This window comes from Pteropus vampyrus, unplaced genomic scaffold (genome assembly GCF_000151845.1).
Source record: "Pteropus vampyrus isolate Shadow unplaced genomic scaffold, Pvam_2.0 Scaffold244, whole genome shotgun sequence".
In the NCBI taxonomy this organism is placed as follows: domain Eukaryota; kingdom Metazoa; phylum Chordata; class Mammalia; order Chiroptera; family Pteropodidae; genus Pteropus; species Pteropus vampyrus.
In genome coordinates, this window is record NW_011889025.1 from 4,386,371 (window position 1) to 4,393,448 (window position 7,078).

The following is a 7,078-nucleotide window of genomic DNA, read 5'->3' on the forward strand; positions in this document are numbered from 1 at the left end:
AGAAAATACATAATCTAAACGGCTGGAAAAACCAGAGGAAAGAGTTCTGGGCAACAGCAGCCACTGAAAAGTGAAGAGAAAAATAGCAGAAACAAGAGAGCCAAGGAGAAAAATACCTAAATAATATGACTAGTCTTTGACCAAATCTCTGGCTGACCCCTGAACTACACATGAGTGAGGCAGACTACAAAGAGCCAATCTAACTGAGCTGCCATTCACTGCAGGCAAGACATTATTCACATTATGAGCTCAATCGCATTAATTACCTGTTTTTATTTTAACTAATGCTTTTTAGATAAACATTTTTACCCTTGAGGGGGCAAATATATATTGATGGAAGGAAATTTAACTTTGGGTGGTGAACACACAATGATGATGTATTATAGACTTGTACACTCGAAACCTATATAATTTTATTAATCAATGTCACCCCAATAAATTTAATATTTTTTTAAATCTAGAGTCTCCGTAGATAAGATTTAAAACTTCAAAGTACAATTCAAAATATTCAAAATATGAAGAATCAGGAAGGAGTGATTGATTCTAAAGGAAAAGAAAATCAATGGTACTAACTTCAAGATTTATAACCATTTAACTACTATAAATCTCAAGATTTAATAACACTGCTTTATAACTATTATCAAAGATTCTTTTAAAATGCATTTCCTGAATGAAAAGAAATCTCAGGAGAAAAATAGAAGCTATAAAATGAAAAAGGCAACTTCTAGTATTATCCTATCTGAAAAATGAAAAAAATATTAATTGAGCCAATATCTAATATAGTGTAGTTTGAGTTCCGGAAAAAGAGAATAGAGAACAATAGAGAATGGGCAGAAAAAAAAATATTTGATGAAATAATAGCAAATAAAATCACAAATTTAGCGAAATAAATAAATCGACGGGTTTACAAAATGCAGTGACGCCCAAACAAGATAAATATAACAGAAACTACAGCTATACATATCATAGTCCAGCTGCTTAAAACCAAAGATAAAGAAAAAAACTTAAAACAACATGGAAAAATATGCATTAAATCAGGGGAAAATGGTTTAAGGAACAGTGACATCCCATAAGAAACAATGGAGGTTCTACTTGTGTGTTTCATAAGCTCCATAGTCATGGGGATATCAGAAAAAAATTCTGACATCCAGATTTCATTAATGAAAGCGAAACAAATGTATTTTCAGATAAAAGAAAAGAAAGATTTTGTCATTAAGCGGCTTACATTATAAGAAACTACAGAGGAAATTTTTCAGAATCGAGGAAAATAGTACCAAAGAAAATGTGGAAATTTATTCTAAAACAACATCACAGTTGTAAATCATAAGTTATTCCAACAAAACAAAATATCAAGGTAATCTCTATCATTTATATTTTAACAAAGAAATGATTCTCCTCATACCGTGCTGTTCACTCAAGTCTTGGGACACTTGAATAAATCATTATGTGCATCAAGTACAAAATTTTAATTTCCAAAGAAATTATGAAAGCTCTTTGTGTGTGAAATAATGATTTCCATTTTAGATGAGTATTTAAATTTCTTTAGATTTAACTATTTCTGAAAAGATTTGATTGAGGAAACCAGTTTTTAAATGATGGAGTAAAAATGGAATTTTCTACATTAATCTTCTGGAAATCACTCAAATGAAAAAGAAGAATGAGAAAAAGAAATGCCAATTCATTCTTTGGTGAAACTAAGGGATATTTAAAACCCCTGAATCATAATATATGAGGAAGGACTGCATATATATTTCAGGTTAGTTAGTATTGCAGGAAGAAACCAAGAGAGGATGTCCATAACTATGGAGGTTAGATGAAGCACACGGAGCATGGTTCTCCCAAATACATAGCATACTGGGAGGAACAAAACCAACATTATTTTATTATTATAAGTATTTTAGAATATGCATAGTTTGAAATTATATTCTGGATATATTTTAAATTACTTACCTAGGTACATTTTAAATTACTCAACCTAAGAAAAGAATGAGGGATATAATACATGGGTAGTTGTTTGGAATTTAATTATTTAAAAGGAAATTAGCTGCTGTTTTTTTGTTTTGTTTTGTTTTGTTTTGTTTTGTTTTTTCAATACACAACTTTTATTGCATCTTTAAAATATCACAAATAAGTCGGAGGAATCATCCGACATCTTGGCATTTCTGTGGCTGAACAACTTAGACCTTATTCATCAGCCTACTGAACTGTTCCTTTTTCAGAAACAGATGTCATCTAAAATTTTTCTGATATCCTTGTTTTTAACAGTTGTAGCCTGTTGAAATCAAAGCAGCTGAATTTGATACAAGCTCAATGTCGTTTCCTTTAAGAATTAACTCATCTTTCTGGCTTTGAGATACTGAACAAACAACACCTGACCTCATCTGAACCCTGCAGATGTATTTTTCACCCAAGAAATTTCAAATTTCAACGAGAGAACCCTACTCCTGAATAACAGCATTGATGGGGAAATGAGCATACACAGACCTCATATTGTAATGGAAGCCCAGTGTAATACCCTTGATCATGTTCTACATTGATGTGACTGAAGTCCCTTCACAGGGTGCGTATGAGGCGCTTCACAATAACTGCACATCCCTTCAGAGTGATATCCACATTTCCTGGAATGTCGACAATCTGATTGCTGATCGCCTCGTTCTCACAGTAAATGCAGCAAAGAGAAGGGATTTAATTATTTTTTAAATTCCAATAAAAATTCAAATACATTGTAAAATTCTAAACTCACTGATATAAATCTACACTACCTAGAGATGGTGACTAAGTGGATCAATTGTCTCAGTTGTAGTATTTTAATGTTTCAACTTATTAGCATACAATACAAAGAAGTTCCCTTATCAGATTACCAGTTAAGTGAATTGGCAAAATAATCAAGATTCTATTTCTTTTATAAAGATTTCTAATTGATGCCCAAGGCAGGCTAAATGTTCACTGATAGTTGGCTGTACTCTTAGTACCTTCACATGTTTTTACTCCCATCATTCGAATTCTGTGCCTATGAATTTTGAACAAATTCTGTTGAGTTTGTTCAAAAGCTTATTTATGTCAGTTGTACTTGCTAATCTATTAAGTAACATAAGGAAATATGTAAAATGAAATATAAATTAAAAAGAGTTGTTTTTCCTATAAAAACTAACTTGAATGATTTGGAAAATATTATTAAAGGTGTGTCTCTAAACATTGCTTTTGAATTTGGTGTGGATAAGACTGCAAATATGGGAAACTTTTATTAACATTCAGAGGACTTTTGAACTCAGATTTCTTGCCAATTCTCTTTGTCTCCTAACCACTTAAAGGAATCTCAAATTGTAAAAAATGAATTATCTGATATGGTTTATACCAGAAAGACAATGTAGAACTCAAACTATTGATTTTATATAGTCAAAGCAAAGGGCTTATGTAAAAAGGAAATCCATTATTTTTAAGTTTCCTCGACTTAGCAAAGTTAAAAAATGATCACCATATTATAGGGAAAAAAGTTTTATTAATGCCTTTTGATATGTAATTAAACACGAAATTATTGTTTCCAGACAGCCTTCTGGAAAAGAATTACTGTTTTTCCATCTCCCTTATTTAACATTATTTTAACAACATTAAATATGTGTTTTTTAAAAAGAAGTCATGTGAATAAATACAATTTTCAGTTATTGTCCCACTCTTCTTTTCTCTTGTTAGCATTCTAGTATCATAAGGTAATGTTGCATGATAATAATAGTCAAAAGCCTGTATAGAAAGCTTCATAATCATTATAATGGTAGCTAGCACTTACTGAGGCACTACCATATGCCAGACACTTTGCTCAGTGTTTTATAGGAATAATTTTCAATTTGTATAACTCTCAAACTAACTCCCAGTTATGAGCATACTATCAACAAACAGCCTATCATGCTCACTTTGTATCAAATATATATCATAATGAATTATCTCAGGATTAAAACAATTGAGCAGATTTCAAAGAATAATCTCTTTTTAATCAAATGCATGGAATAATTAAATTTAAAATCAAAGAAAAAATTAAGGAAATGTGTCTTTCTGAAGGATAATTATACTACTATGGCCAATCCATTAATTCATATATTATTCTTACTAGTGATATAATTTATTTTGGTTCATGAATATATAGTAAAATTTGCATTCAGTAAAGAACATTTTTCCCAAAAGTCATGAAAAATTACACTCATTGTTTTGGTTTAATTTCTACTGAAATCGGATTTTTGCCCCAAATAAACATGTAAAAGTACTGTCCCAAATTTTCTTGAACACTTAATCTATACAAGCCCTTACATCCATATTTATTTAATCCTAAAAAAAAAGAAAACTTTAAAACAATACGTACTTTATTTTTTTCCAACTTAATTATATGAAAAATGAGGTTGAGAGAATATAGGAGACATATCTAGGAATGTATTCCTAAATTCAGGATTATGAAGATTTACCATATGCTTTCTTCTAAGAGTTTTGCAGATATAGCTCTTATATTTAGGTCATTCTGGTTGAGTAAATTTTTGTATGTGATACAAAGTAAGGGTTTCAATTCATTCTTTTCCATGTGAATATCCTGTTGTCACATCATTTGTTGAAGAGTGATTCTTTCCTCAATTACTCATATTGGCTCCCTCGTCTGAAATCAGATGGCCATAGATGAATGAGATTATTTCTGTATGCTCAATTCCATTTCATTGCTTTATATGTTTATCCTTATTCCAGGATTGCAGTTTTGACCACTATAGCCTTGTACTAAGTGAAATTGAAAATGTGAGTCCTCCAACTTTGTTCTTTTTCAAGATTATTTTGGCAATACCACACGGTTTAGAAGATAGACATTTCCATTGCTATAAAAAGGTCTGTTGGAATTTTGGTAATGATTGCATTGTATCTGTAGATACCATTGGGCAGTATTGATATTTCAACCTTTTTTTCAGTTTCATAAATATAAGGTAGGTTATTGATTCAAAATATTTTTTTGTACAAATGAAGATATCAAATATTATAAATGTTCCTCTAAGCAGTGCATTCATTGTCCCCCATAAGTTTTGGTATGTTGTGTTTTCATTTATTTAATTCATCTCTAAGTATTTTTTAACATATTTTGTAATTTTTTCATCTAACCATTGGTTGTTTCAGTGTTGTTTATTTTCCATATATTAGTGAAGTTTTTAGTTTTCTTTCTGTTATTTATTTCTACTTTAATTCCATTGGGGTTGAGAAGACACTTTGTATGATCTCAATATTTTAAAAAGAATTGAGACTTGTTTTGAGGCCTCATATATGACCTGTCCTAGAGCAGTTTCCAAGTGCAATTGAATAATGTTTTTTTTAATTGTTTGGGGAAGTGTTCTACACATGTCTGTTATGTATAGTTGGTTAATAGCTTTTTTTTAGAAACTGCTTATTTTCTGTCAATCAGATTTCTATTTTGTTTGAGTTTGTGGAAGTATAGCTTAAGACCACTCAGTGATTGTTCCTACCCATTCAGTGGCCTGAGCAGTAGGGGCTGCAGACCACTCTTTGGTGGCAGGCTAGCGCTCCAATCTTTAGTAGGAAACTGCTGAATAGGTACGGAGGGCACTCAAATGCCTTCAGACCAGTCTGTGACTTCAGGCTAAGCAGCAGTGAACTCAGAAGTTGGAGCAGTACATTCATCCTGAAATTCCTCCTTGGTCACAGCAGTGGCTTGCTCTTCCTTTTCAATCTCTTCAGGATCTCTGCAGAAGTAGAGAACAGGAAGGACCTCTCACGGGTATTCACAGGAGATGGTGCCATGTATGAAGAGAACATTCTGGGCCAGCATCTACCACATCAGACCCACTGAGTGAGCTCCCTTCTTGATGCAAGGGATGGCAATGTCCACGTAGTACAGAGGAGAGTTTGTGTTAAACAGAGCGATGGTAGCCAGGTTAACATATGATGCCTCTGAGAGAGGCTGGTGGTCAGCCCTGGGATAACCACCAAAAGGCTTAGTTCCCAGAAGGCTGCTTGGATCTGGTTAGTGAAGGTCCCAGGAATGAAGCGGCCAGCAATAGGAGCATCTCCAGTGGCAGCGGCAAACATCAGCACAGCTCGCTGGCCACTATTCCTGGATGATATGTGTAATGCAGGAGCCCCAGGCCTGGAACCTGTACCTGGGTTTGGATATTCTGTAAGAACCACCAGGAGGACCAGAGGGGTGAAAAATGCCATTATTACATGCAGGAAAGCTTCCACGGTGGCTGGTCAAAGCTGTAGGAATAAAGTTGCTAACCAAGAGCAAGCAGAGTTTTATGCACACAAACAGAAGGGGAGGTTATCTCATTGGGGGAGCAGTCTCCTTCTCAGATGAATGGGACCAAGATGTGCTGCTTGCTTACAGGAACAAATAGAGTACGTGGGAGCAGTAGAAAATGTCCTTGGGAGTAGGCACTGCTGAAAACCCTTTGTGTACTGCCTTCCTTGGCTGCTGGCCGGGAAGCTATCAGTCTTCTGAGTATGTGGAGGGGCTATGTAGGGTTCTGAGTTAACCCTACAATATGACACTGATGTTAGCTGGTTTCTCAATGACAACAAAAACACAGGCTTCCAGTAGAAGCTTCTCCCAGGTTCTCTTCAAATTTTTGATGTAGATGCCATCACTTTTCCTTTTGTAGATATACTATCCCATTTGGAATTCAAGGTTGGTGCCACTTAAGTGAATTCCTGCTGCAAGGAATTTGAGGATATCCTCCTCATTCATTTGCAGGACATTAAGAGCTTCAGGCATTGTGAAAGATTCCCTTTAAATTATGTGGGAACCAAGAACAATGCTGTATGGGCCTACCTCTGGGTAATGCAGAACAACTGGTTTATAGTTTTATTCCAGTCCTCTGTATCATTATCGGTCTTCTGGCTAGATACTCTATTTATTATTACAAGTGAAATATTGAAGTCTACAATTATTTTATAATGATCCTTTTCTCTCTTTGTAGAGTTAACTCAGAACATAGCCCCTCCATATACTCAGAAGACTGATAGCTGCCCAGCCGGCAGCCAAGGAAGACAGTACACAAAGAGCTATCAACAGTGCTTATTCCCAAGGATGTTTTCTGCT

The 7,078-nt window shown here is 34.1% G+C and overlaps 1 pseudogene; it reads right to left on the bottom strand.

The window, feature by feature from the left end:
• Window positions 1–5,456: 5,456 nt before the first annotated feature.
• LOC105301611 lies at window positions 5,457–6,751 on the bottom strand (annotated as a pseudogene).
• Window positions 6,752–7,078: the final 327 nt, after the last annotated feature.